A 20,628-nucleotide genomic window follows, 5' to 3' on the forward strand; every position below is an offset into this window, starting at 1 on the left:
TGTCTCTTAGGCCATATTGGCCGTACATAATATTTGTGCATTTCTGTTGTCAATGTTTTACAGTGCGTGACACGAAAATGAAATAATTCATGTGACCAGATTTCTCAGAGTAATCTAAGTTTAGACATTTTTTCGTAGGAGAGGGATGATACTCTTTTGCGAATCCGTATCAAACCATGAATTTCATGTGCGAATCCTGCCATGGTATGGAACCTAACTCTACTCAACGTTTTGCTGCCAATGGGGAACGTCGTATAGCTATGCTGACACTATAGCTCTCTCACTATCCCTAGTCAGATTACTAGTACTTTTGAGTGTAACTAGTTAAACCTTGAAACGATCTATAAATGCTATTTATCGTAAAACATCGAATTAAGCCCACGCAGGCTAGTGGCCGATAGCATGAGTATCCATCGCGAAGCATAATGGCATACAATCTTCTTGGTCACACAGCCACTTAATAAGTGAGTGAGTTTAGTTTTACGCCGCACTCAGCGATATTCCAGCTACCTGGCGACGGACTGTAAATAACCGAGTCTGGACCAGACAATCCAGTGATGGTCAGCAGCTCTACGCAACTGGGATACGATGACGTGTTTACCACGTCAGCTAGTGTGACCACCCGATTCCGTCGGTCGCCTCTTTCGACAGGTACAGGTTGCTGACGATCAATTCTAACCTGGATCTTCCTGGGTAACAAGCGCTTAAAACCTATTATAGTTACGTCTTCCAAGAATGGAACATTGTTGATATTATACTGGTATTTACATCCAGCAATAGAGCTATAGTATATATCTTATTTACAAATCTAAAAAATACATTTACTTTTGAAGCAAAACCAAATGGAGTCTAGGACAATCCTTAATTTCTACTGCTGAGGCATTTAGACTTGCCAAATCATTCTGGATTTCAGTGACTCCTTTCGTGATTTATTCTCCAGGCTCTAGGAGATAATGGTGGCATATCTAATGTCGCTTCACTCACAAATACTTTTTTCACCGTGATATATATCCAATAACGTACCACCCAACCCCTCACATATCCAGGGTTACTTCCGACAAGACCGAGTACTCATCCCCGTGTCGTATTAGCAGTAAATAATACAGGTAAACAGCCTGCAGCAAGCGAGTGACAAAAATGTTTACATCAACTGTTGACGTGTAGACAGCAATACGACTCCAGTGCCAGGAACCACTCGTCCGACACGGAGTCATATCACATACACAAGCCACTTACTAGACCCCTGAGTGACCATTAACCACTGGCCGGCGGTGACGTATGGTCAGTGCATGAAGTACATGGATCTACGGATCGTGTGTCCAGTTGGGCCCAAGGCAGCTATACGAGTCTTCGGAAGCGGATGTCGAGAAGGGTATTTTCTTGATAAATCAAATGTTGTTTTGTTATATGTCGGTTAGAGTTCATACCACGGCTCCATTGCACAAAGCGATCTTAGAGCTAAGGCCGTCTTAAGTCTCTGAGAATGGGGGATAACATTATCTTTGCGCTAAGATCGCTATGTGCAGGTAGGTCCAGATCGCGTTTTTGCTTCACTGCTGCCTTTATTCACTTGTTTAAGAATTAGTACCAGCTATAGCAGTAGGGTTGTCATGGTTCCTAAATATACTGTCGAGAAAAAGAAAGTATACACCCGCGATGAAACAGGGACGGTAGCCTAGTGGTTAAATCGTTCGCTCGTTACGCCGAAGACCTGGGTTTGATTCCTTACATCGGTACAATGTGTAAAGTACATTTCTGTGGTCCTCCGCCGTAATATTGCTGGGATATTGCTAAAAGTCGCGTGCAGCTCACTCACTAAAATGAAACAGACAAGGAAATATCATCTTATTCCATAATTCTATAACGATATCATATATAGACGGTATTATATGCATAATAATAATAAGCATCGACGTAAGTAAACTGGGTTGCCGCCAAGAAGGATATAGCTTCTGTCATATGTAGATATGTGTCTGAACTGAGAACTTTAAAATCAGATATCAGCACATCCGGTCGGAAGTACGTATCGTAACGCGATACACTCTGATTTCGTGACAGATTCCCACAGCTCTATGTTCATTCAAAGTAGCAATGTTCGCGACGACAAACTGGGTGACGTAGAAGGTGTTAAAACCATTTCAGGCGAGCATTGATGGAGTACGAAAGCATACAAAAACACATATCTGCGTCACTGCCGTAATGGTGAGTGAGTTTAATTTTAAGCCGCTGTCAGCAATTTTCCATCAACATCACTGCAGGGGACACCAGAAGTGGAGTAAGTGAGTGAGTGAGTTTAGTTTTGCGTCTTTTTAGCAGTATTCAAGGTGTATGGTGGCGGTCTGTAAATAATCGAGTCTGAACCAGACAAGTCAGTGATCAAAATCATACTCATCGATCTTCGCATTTGGGACCCGATGACATGTGGCAACCAAGTCAGCGAGTCTGACCACCCGATTGCGTTAGTCGCCTCTTGCGACAAGCATGGGTTGCTTACCATCAGATATAAACTGGATCTTCATGGTGACCAGAAATGGGTTACACACATTGTGGAGATCGAACCCTGGTCTTTGGTGTGATGAGCGACCGCTTTGACCACTTGGGTACTCCAACGCCCTCAGTACCTTATATAAAGTATAGTCAAACATTGCTGAAACTGAAGGTACCTACGTACATACTTCGACTTATCAAAGGTTCGACAAAGCCTAAAAGTAAATGAATGGCAAAAAGTACGAAGAAACCAATATGTCATTTCCAGACAAAGGTAGTTTCGACAAAACCTTCCTGGGATGTAATACATATGAGCATATATGTATGAGTTTGGTACCAGTGCTGAAAGTGAGTGAGCATAGTTTTATGCCTCTTTTGGCAATATCCAAGTAATACACATTCACTTTACAAAGCTTTTTGTCATTGATATATAGGACGTCAATGTTCGCTGACCAGTAAACCGATAACTCCCTTGGCACCGCGCTGACCAAAGGGCAACGACCAACCTGCTCAAAGTCACTAAACATCATTTCATCTTTGCGTTTAATAGAGCGGCACGGTTCGGGAGAATTGTCGGTCATGTTCTCACAGCTTAATGAGACGCTAGTCTATACAGGACCAATCCCATACTCCCCAGCCCCCTCTGCTGTGCTGCTTACATCTTTGTAAGATTAGACATACGCTTGATTTAATTTGTTATTAAATACATGTCGATGGACGCTCCGCTTTTGTTTATTGTTGACCTTGATGGCACGGGGAAGAAATATACCCGTCTCACAATGTAGTTAAAACAGGTTTGGGATTATGTAAATGAACTGAAGTTTGCGTAGGAAGGGTGTACTTTCAGAAATCCATACATTGTGATGACTTCATTGAATTATCAAAAACAAAGTAGTTGCATTAGCAAAGCTAGGAACAGAGATCCAGTTACCGAAAACGTTATTTAGATATGGATTTTAACCTGTTTTAGGTTGGCCTTGATCTGATGGCAAACAAGAGGGCAAAAATTGAACTAATTACGACTTGACAAGGACTTTCATCCGATGACCTAGAATCGTGGTCGTAATCTGTGTCAGATGAATAAGGTCAAGTGAATGTGACCATGCTGGGTGAGTGAGTGAGTGAGCGGGTGAGTGAGTGAGATACGGAGTGAGTGCCGGTGTAGCGAATGACAGCGTTATTCGGCGTTGAAATTGTTTTCAGTAAGTGAATTGAGTTTTACGCCGCTTCTACCACTATTACAGCCTATACTACAATGAAGGACGCCAGGAGTGGGCGTCCCACATTATATCCATGCGAGGAATCGAACCCGTGACTTGGGAATGACGAGGGAACGCTTTAACCACGAGGCTAACATCATGGACATCTATTAACGCAAATTGTAGAAGATGCCAAGCACCAGCAAGTCAGCTAGCCCGATCTCCCGATTCTGTTAGGTGTCTCATACGACAAGCATGGGCTGCTGAAGACAAAGTGTGTACTTTTCAAGGGTAAGGTGAATAATGGTTCAACCTTTCTGTGAGTGAGTGAGTGAGTGAGTGAGTGAGTGAGTGAGTGAGCCTATGGGGCAAAGAAGGTCTCTTCACAATCTAGTATGAATATCTAGCGGGTTAAGGTAAGTCAACGATTGTACACATTGACAGTTTCACAGCTATATCATAAGCGATCATGGCTATTACTTCCCAGATATTCCCCAAGCAAAAGCCAAACGTGGTAGTCACATTATTTACGGGTACACACAAACCACAACGTCCAAGCACATTTCGTACAAAGAATATTGTCTAACATATTCCTGATCTCAAGCCATGCGATTATGCCGCCTCTCGTAACAGTTTCAAAATGCTGTTGACACAAACTACCTGAATCTCAAGCATACTCCCACCCGGTGCTGGATTTCACTTGAATAATTCATAAGGCATTATGCTGTATTCATCCTCCAAATGTGTAAACGATGTATGTTGAGATTCAACTTTAAATCCGTCCACTTTTCAGTCACTGTAGTTTATGTAAATAGCTGCTGGCGGTCTAAAAGAATTGCATTAATTTCTCGTACTTGCGTTTAGTTTATATAATATATAAGGCTAATATATTTTCTTTGACGCAGTTACAGTGTCGGCTTGAACTGGCCCAAGGAGTTCTAAAGCTAAGAAATTAAGGGTATGTATTCTAAAGCACGGACATTAAGACAGTATCATCTTCGTCTATGGATAAGGACTGGTGTAAACCAGAGGTCTCTCAGGTGGTTTTGGGTTTCAGTGAAAATCCTTCCGTGCCCACCCGACATTTGGTAGTCAAGATAAACCGCGATTCTGTGCTGTGTTTAAATGAAAAAGAGTCTTAACACAGAAGAGGCGGTCATTCACCGGGTTGTTGCAGCGCAGGCAAAGTGTAGCGCAGATAGGGTAGCGCAACGAAGAGAAACATGACCAGTTTTCCTATCATGTTATATGAAAGCGAAGGAAAATGTAATTGCCCTCTGTAGCGCAACCCTATTTGCACTAAAGTTTGTGGTAAAGGAAGACATAGTCTGTCATACAGGCCCTGAAGTATATATATATCCAAGAAAGCCCACGCAAGTCTTAAAATGTGCCAAGTCTAGATTTCCTTAGCTTCTGAAAATGAAGAAAGTCTCAGGCTCTATTTCATTATATTTTTTTTTTTCACTATGAACGTTTTTTCAGCAAAATATGTTCATTTCAGAGACTAGCTGTTCGTCTAAGGAAGACAGTATGGGTGGTGTTTTTAGTTTGTGGTACAAGTGTATGGGAATGGTAGGGGTGGCCTTGGAGTTAAAGCGTTCGCCAATCACGCCGAAGTCTCAAGTAGTGATACTGGCGTTGCTAAAGGCCACATAAAACAAAACGCATGCTGTGCAATTGCATCATTCCCAAGAGGCATACAGCAAGTATCAAGCATTTTACGCACGGGTTTAATCTCCGACCTTGACCTTTGTCCCAAAGGGTAATATCTTGTGGAACTAGGTCATGGTGTGAGCGTATGCAGATGGTGAAGTTTCGGAAGCTGGGCCCAGATTTTCAAAGCTCTTTCAGCGCTAAGATAGTCGTAAGTGCCATTCATCAACATTAACTTACGACTACCTTAGCGCTAAGAGAGCTTCGAAAATCTAGGCCCTGTGTTCTTCACGTGGCATCTGTGTTTTCAAACGTTGTGAAACCTACAGTATTTCTTCAACACAGTATAGATTGTGTTGTTAAAAGCTGCACAGAAATTGTCTAGCTATATGACGGTGGTGTGTAAGTAGTAAAACCAGGAAGCCGATACGCAACGCGTTCGTAACGTTACGACATGTCGTAAATCTATTGTATATCATGGACCTAAGGACGTCGTAGCGCTACGAACACTTTGTGGATCGGATACCAGGACCTCACAATCCAGGCATTGACATCACGAGCATGGATCTAAGGTTACCATGACCTGCGTCAACCAAGTCAGTCTGACCCCCTGATCCTAATTAGATGCCTCTTACGAAAAGCATGGGTTGATGAAGACCATAGCATAGCGCCCAGTGCCTTGACCACCACCACATGCTGTGCAGAGCTGATTGATTACAGCGTTGTAGGATCCGCTAATTGTAAACTACATTCAGCCTGCCGCCCTGCTAAAATTCACGCTCTATTATTGAATTGCTGCATTTCAGTATGCAAAATAGTTTCCAAAGTTTGCTAGCCAGTCGGTAAGTTACATTTGTAGAAACAAATCTTAAGGTAACAAAAAGTAAAATACCATCAAAGACATATAAGAAATTACCTATTTGAAATATTTTGCTTATGGTCAAATAAGTCATCACTAAACTGCTAATATAATGAATATTTTCATCGGAACATCATTTTGCATGTTTTAAAAGTGTAAATTATAACTTATCAAGCCTGAGAAAGTGATATACATGCATTTACAAAATAACCCCCTAAAAATTCACTAGCCGATGGGGTCTGTGACTAGGAAGATCCAACTGGATTTTTACAAGTCACGGGCGGGCGGGCCAGTGCTTATTTCGAACACTGCTGCATTCACCCGTACACGTACCCATCCACTCACTCTGTTATTATTTGGTTGACTGTCAAAGTAAAGTTGTGGTTTTACATTAATCAGTTCATTGATTGTGATGTTTTAAAAATTCATCTGATCATTCGCTAAAACAAATATGATCTAACATCACATTTTATGCCCATTGGAAACCTGGGCCTAGATTTTCGAAGCTCTCTTAGCGCTAAGACAGTAGTAAGTTCATGTTAATGTGTGACACTTACGATTACATTAGCGCTGAGACAGCTTTGAAAATCTGGCTAGCTATTCTCGAAACGTCCGTAGCCCTGCGAACTGCTTCAACCCATTCTTAACACACTGACTACGATCAAAGTTAAGAATTCTTAGGCCTACGAACGTTTAGAAAATAAGGGCCTTGGGCCCTTTCTCCTTGAACGTCATCATAAACGTATCTCACGTTGCACGATCCATACAGACTATACCCCGTCCTTCACGTTCTGCACGTGCAATGGCTCATCACGTGAAACGCGTGTCGATTTCTCTCAACAAAATGCTTAGAGAAAGGCTGTCATTGCTCATGTACCTGAACGGATTTTGTCATACATGTAAGTAGAATTGTTTTGTTTTAAAAATAATATATTCATAAGATCACCGACACGTGGAGTTAAACAGTGTAAGTTCAATATTGTCAATAATTGTAGCTGTAAACATATACGTAGTTTATGAAGCTCCGTAGACAATGCATAAAAAGTACAAAGCTTGAATATATATCGTATAGTCAGAAAGAAACAAGCCGGTAATGCATGATCGTAATGTGAATTTCAGCTCGATTTAACATAAATTGGTCGCCTATAACAAACGTCATTACAAAGCGACCAGCGAAGCGAAACTCTGAAGCTATGAAATACGTCTTGTATGCCATTCAGAATGTTGGACTTGACAAGTTGCCAAAACCTGGTCTGTCGAGCCATCAATGGCTTCTTTCTACCTTTTAAGGGCTCGGATTGGTGTCACTGTTGTTATGAGATAGAGACATAGATGTAGGATAGACGAATCTAGCCTCTGATGTATTATCTCGTTTATCTAGGCGCATAGACCATGACAAGCTGTGCTATATTCTATAGCCGGCAAGTAAGCATCGATTACCCCTATCTGTCACTGGCAATATTAACTTGCAACCATCTGTGAATCAAGACTCGGAAATTGTGTAATATGAGCAAGTGGTAGCGCTATAAGCTTATGGATATTTCCGTTGGTAATAAAATAAACGATATATGTTACTTTGGCACTGATAACCCTACTGACAAGGTTTTGTGGCGGTTTGGGGATCCAGAAACTGCTGCGAGGGCAGTTGGTTTGTTTGCGATATGTTTGTCATAACGCGACAGGGGGTTGGAGGAATGGGCATCTCAGAAGGTATCACTAATGCGAAGTAAATCCTGGGAAAATGTTGCAGGGCATAGGGGTGAAGGTTGCTGAGCAGGGCCAAGGTTGCAGAACGTTACGTAAGAGTTCCTCCCCTCCCCCATCCCAAATAACATTTATATATTGATACGTGCTAGAATTATTACCAAAATCTGACACAACGATTAGGAGAGGACTAACAAACATAACTAAGCCCCCATATTAAGTACAATATAAAGGGCTGAACCACTTAGTATTGCCTCTGCGTATCTGCGGAAGAAAGAATAGGTGGAACGGAAGGAACTCTTTTCAAGAGGGCTGCAGAACTCCGGTCTGAATGATGAAGAATGCAGAGAAATGGCTTGCAGAATGCTTAGGTTTATGCTGAAGGTTTATGATCAAAGAAAGGGCTGGAGAAGGTTAAAGAGTGCACGGTGAAGGATGTAGAAGGGTGAAGGATTGGAGAATGCAGAGGTGATGGATGTAGAAGGGTGAAGGGTTGAAGAATGCAGAGGTGAAGGATGTAGAGGGGTGAAGGATGTGGAAGGGTGAAGGGTTGGAGACTGCAGAGGTGAAGGGTTGGAGAATGCAGAGGTGAAGGATGTGGAAGGGTGTAGGGTTGGAGAATGCAGAGATGAAGGCTTAGGTTCGTTGGTCTGTTGTTTTTCGCCACACTCAGCAATATTCCAGCTACATGGCGTCGGCATGGAAAGCCTTCCGCCCGTATCTCCCCTTAACTTTCATCATGTTCCTTCAAGTCAATTATATCATCTGATATATATATGAGTTTTAACAAGTTTCCATTTCTTCTACCTGAACATACTGAAAGAAGTATCCAACTTCTAAAAATTCCACTCAAGCATATATGTCCTTATGGTCAAAAGTGAAGGGGGATACGGGCGGAGGTCTTACCGTCGGCCTGTGATTTATCGTCGAGTCTGCACCAGACAATCAGGTGATCAACAGCAGAAGCACCGGTGTACGCAACTGGTATACGAAGACATGTGTCAATGAAACCAATGAAGACCAATTCTAACCCAGATCTTCGTGCGTATGACGTTTTAAGAATGACAGAGGGTGTGGGGGTGGGGGTGTGTGTGTTGAAGTTGAATGTGTCTCGGGCTTAGCACTGTCCAATTGCTGATTTATGCTGGATGTGCCTAAACAGCGTGTCCCATGGACAGTCAGAAATAATCTTTGCTCTTAATCTCTGTCGGGATTCCTGACCACAGTGTGTTCAAAGTGGCATTTTAACCAACCCAGTCACATACGCCTTAAATATACAGATAAACAGTAGGGGTTTTGTTTCCCTACATATACCGAACAGAAATGAAATCTCATTCCATTCAAAAGCTTGATCAAAGCACCTGTTGCGTTTCTTTTGCTGCACAGTATATATACCTCGCAAACATTCGAGTCTTTAACACATGAACTTGTTATTATTTTTAATCGTAAGTAATTCATTTGAGCGGGTCTATTTTCAAATTTCACCAGTTTTCGTTAACAAAGCATTTGTTTGTTTAGGTGATCACAAAAGAAACAAAATGCTTCCTCAAACGTATCAAAGAGAAATAGTATACCGTAAGCTTAAATTAAAAAAAGATGAGTAAGTATGTCAATATTAGAGGTTTAGAGCTATCTCCTTCGCCCTCTCTCTGTATCCAGTTCGCCCCTTTGTACATTTTTCAAAATACATATGCTTTCATTCTGTACATAAAGCGAGGCAATGTTAAATTATGTAGCGTCGCGTTCCCACGATGGTCGTCTCGAGGTGATGGGGCACATTGTTTTCAGTCTGTTCAGGCACGGGACACCTCATGAATGGCTCGAAAGGTTCTACATATGGGACAAAGGTGTGCTTCGGCACGCTTGTTGAACCATACACCCGATCCCCTAGTAGGAGTTCTGGCTTCTTCGTGTAGAAAACCGGCCACGCATTTTGATACTGTACCGCATGGTACGCGGAATTCGTACAAAGCTGTAACATCTTGTATCTTTTTCTGTTTTGGTGAGAAAGTGGTTAATGTGTTTGCTCTTCGCACAGAAGGCCGGGGTTCACATCTAAGTCATACCTTGCGAGTGTTTGTCGGGCTTTAGATGAGCCGAGCTGTCTAATGCCCGATTCAAACTTATCTAGATACCAGCCACAGATATGATAATACACGTGAAGTCAATCTGTTGACATTGACGTGAAAAAAAGAACTAGCAAGGGCCGGTAACCAACCGTCCTTGATTACTTAGTTTGTTTATTCATTCTTCATTTCATCAACATTCCCCATTCGTATGAGATGATACAACTATTATCCGCCCAGTCAAAATGCTCCCAAAACTGAGAGAAAGTCCGCGTTTAGATCGTGTCGAGAGCCCAGTTTGATGACCAGGTTCATGAAATTCGGTTCTCTTTTGGTGCGGTCAGCTGATGTGTTATCTTTTTGAAAATAGGTGTCTTCTAATGGGCATCCTGTTGTATAATCTAAAGATTATTTTTGATGTGTTTTCGTTTGTCCGGAAAGTCTGAGCAGTTTCTTATAATCATAATATACAGAACAGAAAATCCCCTTCGGTCAACACTTCATATGTCAGGAAAATATGTATTAAAGGTTTGTGCTTTACAAAACAGTTTCTATTCACTGGAGCAATGTGTCCAGACACACCCTCTTTTGGAGGTTAGAGAGGCCCTCTTATAAGAGGGTTCATATGTTGGCATCCCAGCGATCGCTGTACAACAAACACTGACCCTATTGTTCCCTGCGATCAGATCACAATGCCTGACCCTACCTACGTCGAAATGAAAGTAGAGGCATCAAAAACTTGGCCACTTATATCAATAGTCGACAGAGATAGTCGTTAGACTGGCATCTGAAGAGAGATAGGGACAAGGCAGGGATATTCCCTCCGTCCGTGTCTTTATGTTGTACGTGGGCTGAGTGATGGTATGACGTGTGTCATCTCTATGATGAATAGATATATATATTTTCACCGTCTATCACTCTACGTTACATTTCGATCATACATCTAAGCAACCCACGCATTTACTTCTTAAGTTCAAAATATACCTGTCTGTATACCTGACATGTTCAGCGTTGCACTCAGTCAGACATTTCCTTGAGTGAGTGAGTTTTGTTTTACGCCACACTCGGCAATATTACAGCCATATGGCGGCGGTCTGTAAATAATCGGGTCTGGACCACACAATCCAGTGATCAACAACATGAACATCGATCTGCGCAATTGGGAACCGATGACATGTGTCAACCAAGGCAGCGAGTCTGACCACCCGATCCTGTTAGTCCCCTCTTACGACGAGCATAGTCGCCTTTTATGGCAAGCATGGGCTGCTGAAGGGCCTATTCTACCCCAGGGCCTTCACGGGTCCATTTTGTTTAGGGTGCAGTATCAAATTTCACTTTTGAAAAATCCTAATAACATCTTTCACTATATTAATTCGGGAAAAGCTCATGTCCTCTAAGGTTTATGTTATGTGCTTATGTTTGATGTCTCAATAGGGCTTTTGCAGCCAGAAGCCAATGACCCAGATTTGCCCCGATAATGTCTGTAGGTTTTTCACGACTTTACCCATACATGTTGGTGACCATGTGACTTTCCACCTGCGTCTAGCCGTCATGCCGTTAAATCACTGATCTCCTAATAAAACGTTGCTTCTCACTCACAACCACTCTCCGTTTAAGGATGACGACAAGCCTGTCTACCAATGTCCCTTCAACAAATTTCTTCAGCCCAAATCAAGTTTTAATGTCTGAATTGTTTCGCCTTAAGATGACTGATATGGTTCTGGGAACCATGTGGATTGTAGTATTCGGTTGGTTTTGGTTTTGAATTATAATGGGTTTTTTTAACTAATTATGCAACGTCCATTTCAAGCTGACTTGAACGTCGCCAATAGTCAGTGCTTGTGAGAAACTGAGCCATCCCTTACTGGAATAACTTGTCACCGAACAGTTGATATTTAGAGACCTGAGCCCACTTGCACAAAGCGATCTATGCACTATCTTAAGCCTATGTTGGAGAATGGGAGTCACAAACATTGTAGCGCTAAGATCGCTTTGTGGACGTGGGCCCAGGGCCCCATTTCTCAAAACGATGGTAGCGCTAAAATGATCGTAACTCCCATACTTTAACACTGGCTTACGACTGTCGCACCGCTACGATCGCTTTGAGGAACGGGGCCCTGGGCCTATATTTTCGATGCTGTCTTAGCGATTGTACTGTCTTAATATAATGTTAATGAATGGCCCATCTTAGCGCCAAGAGAGCTTCGAGAATCTAGGCCCTGAACTATTTGCCATCGCTACAAGTTTCCCAGATTGTACCCCTATTGTAAAGGACGTTTTAATTCACACATCCAAAAAGAAGCCAGACAGAAAGGTCGAGACCTGATTATTAACCTGAAACCTTTGAGGGTATAGCCAACTGGCCGGGTTTCTGATTCCGAGACATAGATCCTCAGTATCTGCTAGATAACAGGTACTGTGGACGTTTTGTTCTTGTTCATGTACCCAGTCACATTAACACCGTGTATCACCGATGTCACATTTAGACTGAACTAAATACATATATTACTCGCTGTACGTACAGTCCGATCGTCTCAATTTCTTTACCTTGGCATGAATGGCAACGGGTTCGTTGGCCTAGATTTCCGTCCGTCTCATTCATGAAGCTGGAGAAACGTGTATAAGGGGGGTTCCTTCTCATGGCGAGAATAGCCTTGTGTATTATGATCAAGTGAGTGAGTCTAGTTTTACGCCCCACTCAGCAATATTCCAGCTACATGGCGGGGGTCTGTAAATAATCGAGCCTTGGCCAGACAATCCAGTGATCAACAATATGAGCATCGATCTGCGCAATTGGGCACCAATGACATGTGTCAACCAAGTTAGCTAGCCTAACCACCCCATACCGTTAGTTGCCTCTCACGACAAGCATAGTCTTTTATGGCAAGCATGGTGTTATGATCAACTTGCAAAGGGACTTGAGTAGAGGTTCTGAAAGGAACTTGGTTTAACCTACAGATTGCAGATGGTGTATCGGTGTCTCTTGAATGTTTGGTTTTTAGCTTGGCTATTTTTCAACTGAGTCTGCCATGCACAAAACGGGCCGATTAAACATGTAAATGAATTTATTTAAGCAGGCAGGTCATGATCATGTACAATAAGTGAAAACAAAACAAATGTTGGTAGAGTCAAGAGAAATACATAATAGCCGTATATCAGCAGTATCTTCGCTATACCAAGGTACGTGTTAGGTTGGACCCTTGGGGATGTGAAATATACAGCACTGGGTGGAATATACATAGCGAGATCCAACATGGAGGTCATAGGTAAATTATAGGCAACGAAATGTGACCTAAAGTGAAGGCTTAGAGGTGCATTGCTTGGTTAAGGTGGAAAAGCCGTGTGTTTTAAGTGCAGGGTGCAAAGACTGATGTAACGGAGTCTGGCGTGGATTATACGGGGTGCATGAAGGAATCTGACGTGTGTTGTACTGGGTGCAGAGCGAAGTAACGTGAAGAATTGTGACGTGAAGGGTGCCGGTTGCACAGCTACGGGTGACGTTAATCTTGAAGATTGTGCTCCATAGTAACTGTAAGATTGGCAGTGGATGGTTAGAGTGCATTGTGTGCAAATTGTCACGCAAAGGAACGTCAAATTAAGACTTTTTTTTGGATTTGGGGACTGTCTTTCAACGAAAACGTACATGTCATAAAGAGCAATAGCAAAAAGTACTTGCGTCAACACCTCGACGCTGCGCGACTACAACCACACATGAGTTAAGCAGTATCCCAGCTTCATGACGGTGTCCTTATCCAACCTGTGATAGACAGTATGAGCAAAGTTCCACGCGGCGGGATTACCATGACATGGCAACAACTAATTCCTCATCCTTATGGATTACTCTGAACACTTTTAACCTGGAATCTTCACTGCATACTACTACGTAAGAATAGAGTGAGTGAGTGGGTGTAGTTTTACGCCGCACTCAGCAATATTCCAGCTATATAGCGGCGGTCTGTAAATAATCGAGTCTGGACCAGACAGTCCAGTGATCAACAACATGAGCATCGATCTGCGCAGTTGGGAACCAATGACATGTCAACCAAGTCAGCGAGTCTGACCACCCGATCCCGTTAGTCGCCTCTTACGACACGCTTTTTATGGCAAGCATGGGTTGCTGAAGGGCCTATTATACCCCGGGACCTTCACGGGTCGCAAGAATAGAAGGACTGTTTCAATAGATATGGCTGGTCCCATCGTCTGGGTCGTTCTCACTCTTAGACACCATAATGCCTAACTCGTTAAGGTTCGTGTTTGAATCGGTCTTCAGTAACCCATGCTTGTCGGAGGCCACCAACATGAACGGGTGACCAGGCTCGCTGACTTCGTTGACACGTGCCATCGTATCCCATTTGCTAAGATCGATGCTCATAATGTTGATCACTGGATTGTCTGGTGTAAAGTTATTCAAAATTGCCTCCATTTACCATGAATATTGCCGAATGCGACGTAAAGTTAAACTGACTTAACGCTAAACGGTTTTAACGGGTGTCATGCAGATACACATATTTGAGGGATTTTAGCACACGCTTGACAAACGAAGATGACCCATATGAGAGTCTGATGGATTCACAAATGGATTATAATTTTTTTCGCGGTTTCTGAAAACCCACTGGTACAGCAAGTCGATGATACAACGCTGTTGTTTGTTCATCACAGGTGAAACTAATTGCCCTCGTGTTCATCCAATTTCCACGGTGTACAAAGGAAGGCTGTCACCGTGAGCAACAATAACAGTTACACTATGGCTGGCTGTAAATGATATGAGCTCGGTAAACCGGGCTTGTTGCTCTAACGGATGGGAAAACCCTAAGTACTATCAACCTGCATCCGTAGTGTAGTTGTCAGAGCGTCCACCCCAACTGCGGAAGATCGCAGGTTCGAGCCCCGGCACGCCATGACAAAATATCATACACTGTACTTGGTAGTCCCTGCCAGGCCAACAACGGGTACAACTCGGAGTCGGTATAATGATTCTGAGTGGGATATTCATGCTAAACTGCGGCTAGCACTGCAAAACCAGCCAAGTCTTGGCTAGTACAAGCAGGCACACATATGCACACGCGTGCACGTCGTCACATTATCATTATTATGAGCGACCCCTGAAGGTCCCGGGGTAGAATAGGCCTTCAGCAACCCATGCTTGCCATAAAAGGAGACCCCTGAAGGTCCCGGGGTAGAATAGGCCTTCAGCAACCCATGCTTTTCATAAAAGGCGATTATGCTTTTTATGGCCTAAGAGGCGACTAGCGGGTGGTCAGGTTCGCTGATTTGAAGCATGTCATCGGTTCGCAATTGCACAGATCGATGTTTATGTTATTGATCACTGGATTGTCTGGGCCAGACTCGATTATTTACAGACAGCCGCCATATGGTTGGAATATTGCTGGGTGCGGTGTAACACTAAACTCTCTCGTCACATGAGCGAAATAGTCTTAAGTACGACGTTAAACCCCATTTCACCTCACCCCCGGTGTCCAAATATACTTCAAACTCAACGAATATTGAATCGGTTGCTTCACTGTAAGTTCAAACACGTCGTTTAAAGTGCCCATTAAGCACACAAAAAGTTGCATTTACCTTAGAGTATAGATGACATCACTATATTTAAGTTTATGCATGACTATCAAATCTTAGGATGTTAACGTACTTTGTGTTTGTAGCATATAGCGTTGCAACTTATCGGGCTTTCATGAAAAACTTGGTTTGCAACACTCTTGGCTGATACTGGCTGATGCCGGCTGATGCCGGCTGATAGCGGTGGTTATGGGGTGATGATCATGCGAGTGTAGAGATAGTGGTCATGATGGTTGTCATGGTGATAGTTATGATGGCGATGCCATTTTAGAGTCTATGTACAACATGAGACAACGTTGGACAACGGAACGTCCACAACGGGTGGCTGGTCTCACCGAACAACCCCATTTAATATCCGGAATATTGCTAACGGTGGTGAACTCAGTCCCTCACTGTGCAAAACAGGTACACGGTACTGAAGTCATATTGCACACAGAAACCCGTGGGACGACCATTCAGTTTCCATGCGGATACCTAGATACCTGCCGCACTTTGCCTAATCTGCAATTTCATGTAAGACACTCCAGATCTAAAGGTCACCATCATGAGGATCCAAGCTAGAACTGGTCTTCAGCAACCCACGCTTGCAAGAATTGTCAGGCCTTGGTCAATACCTGTCATCCTGTCATAGTTCCATGCTTGTGGTGCTACTCGAATATTTACAGAAAGCCGTAACATAGTCGATATACAGTTTATAAATGCACCAAACCAATATGTGGGGATTGAATGTGGAGGTAAATTATATCTTGTTTACAACACACCTGCAAATACTGCGTTGTTACCAGTACATGTCATGACGATGTGACGTCCGTGATGCCGAATGCAAAAAGATAATAACATGACGGCAAGTTTAGGATGCCATGTGTTAATTTATGCACGGGTTGCAGAGTGTATATACGTACTCACAGTTCGTGGACTGCTCAACACCTGGGGAAAATCAATGATATAAGTTTGATGAGATCAAAACGACAATTTTGGTTTATTTTTCGGTAATTACAGATTTTCCACTTTCTAATATCAGGAGACTTCCCAGTCTCCAACCTGCACGACATCTGCTACATCACGCCATATGATGTCATCTCCTTGAGAAGCCTTGACTTCATGATAGCTGGATGCACGTCAATCTTACTGCAATCCCTTCTGGTTAGTCCTGATAAGACACACTGCTTCCATTTTTTCTTGATTGTGATTGTATATCACGTGAAAACTTTAGAGTGTTTAATGTTCTTATATAATCTATATATTTGTTGTGTTGTAATCTATTTAGCTGGGGTGTGTAGTCGTCGATGCAGTTATATGAGAAGAGTTACGTCCCTTATGCACGCCAGGAACCTGTTACATCGTGGTTTTGAATCCCAGTTAGCCCTGCTTGTTTCTACCCTAGTCGTGGCTTTCACCAAGTGGTAAACGTGTAAGACCTAGATAAATTATGTCTACCTCACACACAAAGCTTACTCGTTGTAATTAAACTGAAACCCTGTTTAAAATCCTGTTATCTTAGGTGTCACTCGCTCACTCAGTTGGATTAGGATGTTCAATGACTGCGAAACTAATTAAAGCTCCAACTGAAACTGAGTCGTTTGTCGTTTCTGGCAGAGCCATTTATCATCCCATTCCTCATTCTTCGGCTCATAACTCGACAAGCCTGTTCTGAGAGAAATGTCCGTGGTTCGAGCCTCGGTCGCGTCACACACAACGTTTACCCAGGGCACTTTCTGTTACCCTGCTCGGCGCCTGGTCTTAATGGGGTGACGTGTTGAATCGGACATTGTGTCCACTGGATCCCTTCTCCAGACCCCACTCAGACCGCCAGGTACCAGACCCCACCCCTACCGCAGCCTCACTTTCTATTCACTGCACACACCTGCACACTGCACAAGTTGTTGCATAAGCATTATATTCTTGAACGTGTCTTTAAAGGATACTTCAATTTACCGCACCCTCAACAAGGAAAACAAACACTGATTATTCAGAAGTGCAGTTCCCGAAATAGATCTGAGACAAACACGGCACTTATATATGGTTGTCAGCGTTCGATCTAATATACTTGCATTAACTCAAATACCGCCTGTTTGTAAACTATTTATGAAATACATTAAAGTAGACAAGAATAACAGTTCTTGGCATTGTTGCAATTTGTTTAGTGAACATTCGTTTACATGTTCCATGTGTAGGCATTTGAAGGTTTTTTCCGAAGTACTAATAGTGGGGTAGCAGTGGGGTAGCCTAGTGGTTAAAGCGTTCGCTCGTCACGCATAAGACCCGGGTTCGATTCCCCACATGAGTACAATTAGTGAAGCTCATTTCTGGTATTCCCCTATCGCGATATTCATGGAATATTGCTAAAGGTGCTGTTAAACAATACACATCCACTTTAGCTGTAACGTACAGCACAGCTAGGATGTCCGGTTTAAGGAGACACCCATACGCATATGGACACGCACAAGTACACGCACACGCTCACACTGTACTAGAGTCGGTAAGCGATCTAAGGAGAAATTGTGATGTGGCTTTGATGGCATATTGTCGGTTCCAGGGAAGGCATCATATCACTAAGCCTTTGGACATATATAGTAGTGTACATGCCTTTCCCTTAGTGGGCTCACTTTTTCTACTGTGTAGCAGAGATGAAACACAAAGCCACGCGATATAATACTCATCTCGATTATATGTTGCTCAAAAGAAGTAAAGGACCCGTGAAGATCGGGTTAGAATTGATCTTCAGCAGCCCATGCTCGGCCTAACAGGCAACAAAACGGGATCGGGTGATCAAGCTCGCTGATTTGGTTGACACGTCATTGTATCCCATTTGCGCAAATCGATGTTCTTGCTGTTGGTCACTGGATTACCTGGTTATTTACAGACCGCCGCCATATAGCTGGAATATTGTCGAGTGCGGTGTAAAACTAAACTCGCTCACTGAAAAGAAGTAAAGGAATGTTGGACCCTTTCATATTGCTTTAGTAACTCGCACTAATACGTACTTATAGGTATTCTCAACAGAACACGTAGCCCAGAAGTAAATTCCTTCACTCAGATGGTCAGGCTCACAGCCAGAAGAAACAAATCTAGATATTCAACAGCTCCTAAATCGCCCATCTCACTGGGGTTCCTTTTCTTTATAATATTTTTTTGGGGGTCAAAATTGCATATTTTTAATGATTAAGCGCAAATATTACACTTTGAAGTAACATAAATGCGAGTGCTTGCATGTGCGATTATGTGTGTATGATTTTGTGTAGATGTATTTGTAAGTAATAATTTATGTATACCAGTAATACCATTGCTTTGAAGTGGCATAAAGTCACACTTACACGTACATGAACCTCGTGTGGTTCACATTCTCCGTACATAGAGAGCAGAATTCATTTTCTGACAATGTGATATGTCATCAGCGTCTTTGTGTCATTGTAATCCTGCTTGCCGACAACTTTGACACTTTACGTCTAAGTTAATGTGACGTCAGCGTAACTATGAAACGGTTACGTTGGCCTCTTAACATAAACAATGTATATTTTCTCATAAATGACGGTATGTCGTTGTCTACAGTTCATTTCCAATTCTTTGAAGTTAATAAATGGTGACGTTTTGTCGACACATGCTGGGAATTCCTGAAACGAGATTTTGCGAGACAAGGGCGAGAGCAATGGCCGCGGGGATTTTGACAACGCTACGTTCAGTTTGTCACTGGTGACGTTTTTACGATGGACCAAGCGAGAGGATTGGGGTGGGGGGCCATGAAGGTGCCTTGTCAAATAATTAATGACGCACCCAAGAAAGTACACTCTCTCAAGATTGTATTATTCGGCGTTGTTGGGAGAATGCAACCAGTCTCGGGCTGAATATGATGCAAAATGGTAACAACACAAAATAACTGATAACAATTATATCCAGATCACGTGATTTGCACAATTGACAGGCCTCGCGCATGATATACGTGCCAGTCGACACTGCAAGCTTCTGTCATGTATTCCAACCAGGCACAGTATGCACCAGTAATCATACAGGAGGTAGGGTAGCCTAGTGGTTACAGCTCCGTTCGTCACGCCACAGACTCGGGTTCCATTCCCCACGTGGGTACCATTTATGAAGTCCATTTTGATGACTCCGCCGTGATATTGCTGGAATATTGTTAAAAGCGGCGTAAAACTAAACTCGATCGGATTTGCTATCTTTTTCAATACTGTGACAAGCGTCAACCTGAAATCAGGTAAATGAAGATGGCAGTATACAAGAGGAAACGAAGCCAATCATAAAACAAAACTAGACACCATCAATTCTAAAATGCAAAACACAATCAAATGCCATATTTAAGTTTCACATAAGCCGTCTACGAGAACGTTTCTTTTTCGCTGACAATACAGATATCTAGACTTGCTTGGTAGATTTGTTTTCGTCTGTTTGACGCAGCCATTACTATGAAATCCGAGTGTCGTATGTTTATGTTGCATGCGCCGTCGATGACGTAGCTGCGTAATCGACTTGCGTTATCTCCGTCGTTTGAAAGGTAGTTATCTGATTGGCTGTGGATTTCCTGCACCCCTGAAATTGTGGCTATCGTCGTACCACAGATCTATCTGATGCGGAGTAGTGCCTTCCTCTGGTGTGACCTTTGAATGTGTTGTGATATGTTAAGTGACTATGCAGGAAGTGTTTGTGAGACTTTGAAGAAATGTTCCTTCTCGTTAATAACATCAGCAGCGTGTGTCACAGTACTCAAAGGATGCATAAATCAAAGTGGTGAGGGGGTGGGATGGCCTATTAGTTCAAGCTATCGCTCCTCACGCGGGTTCGATCTCCCATAAGGGTACAATGCGTGAAGCCCGTTTCTTGTGTCCCCCGCTGTGATATTGCTGAGATATGGCTAATCGCGGTTTAAAACTCCACTCACTCCTCACTTGTGCAGTGTACAATGCACTCATTCATGTACAGTGAGTTGCTATCTTGATCGCCTAGATTTTCGAAGCTCTCTTGGCGCTAAGATAGTCGTGTTAATGTGTTGCATTTACAACTTTGTTAGCGCTAAGAGAGCTTTGAAATTCTCGGCCCAGGTTCGAATCCAAGGTTCGCCCTAATTAAGAGA

This window comes from Haliotis asinina, chromosome 10 (genome assembly GCF_037392515.1).
Source record: "Haliotis asinina isolate JCU_RB_2024 chromosome 10, JCU_Hal_asi_v2, whole genome shotgun sequence".
Lineage (NCBI taxonomy): Eukaryota > Metazoa > Mollusca > Gastropoda > Lepetellida > Haliotidae > Haliotis > Haliotis asinina.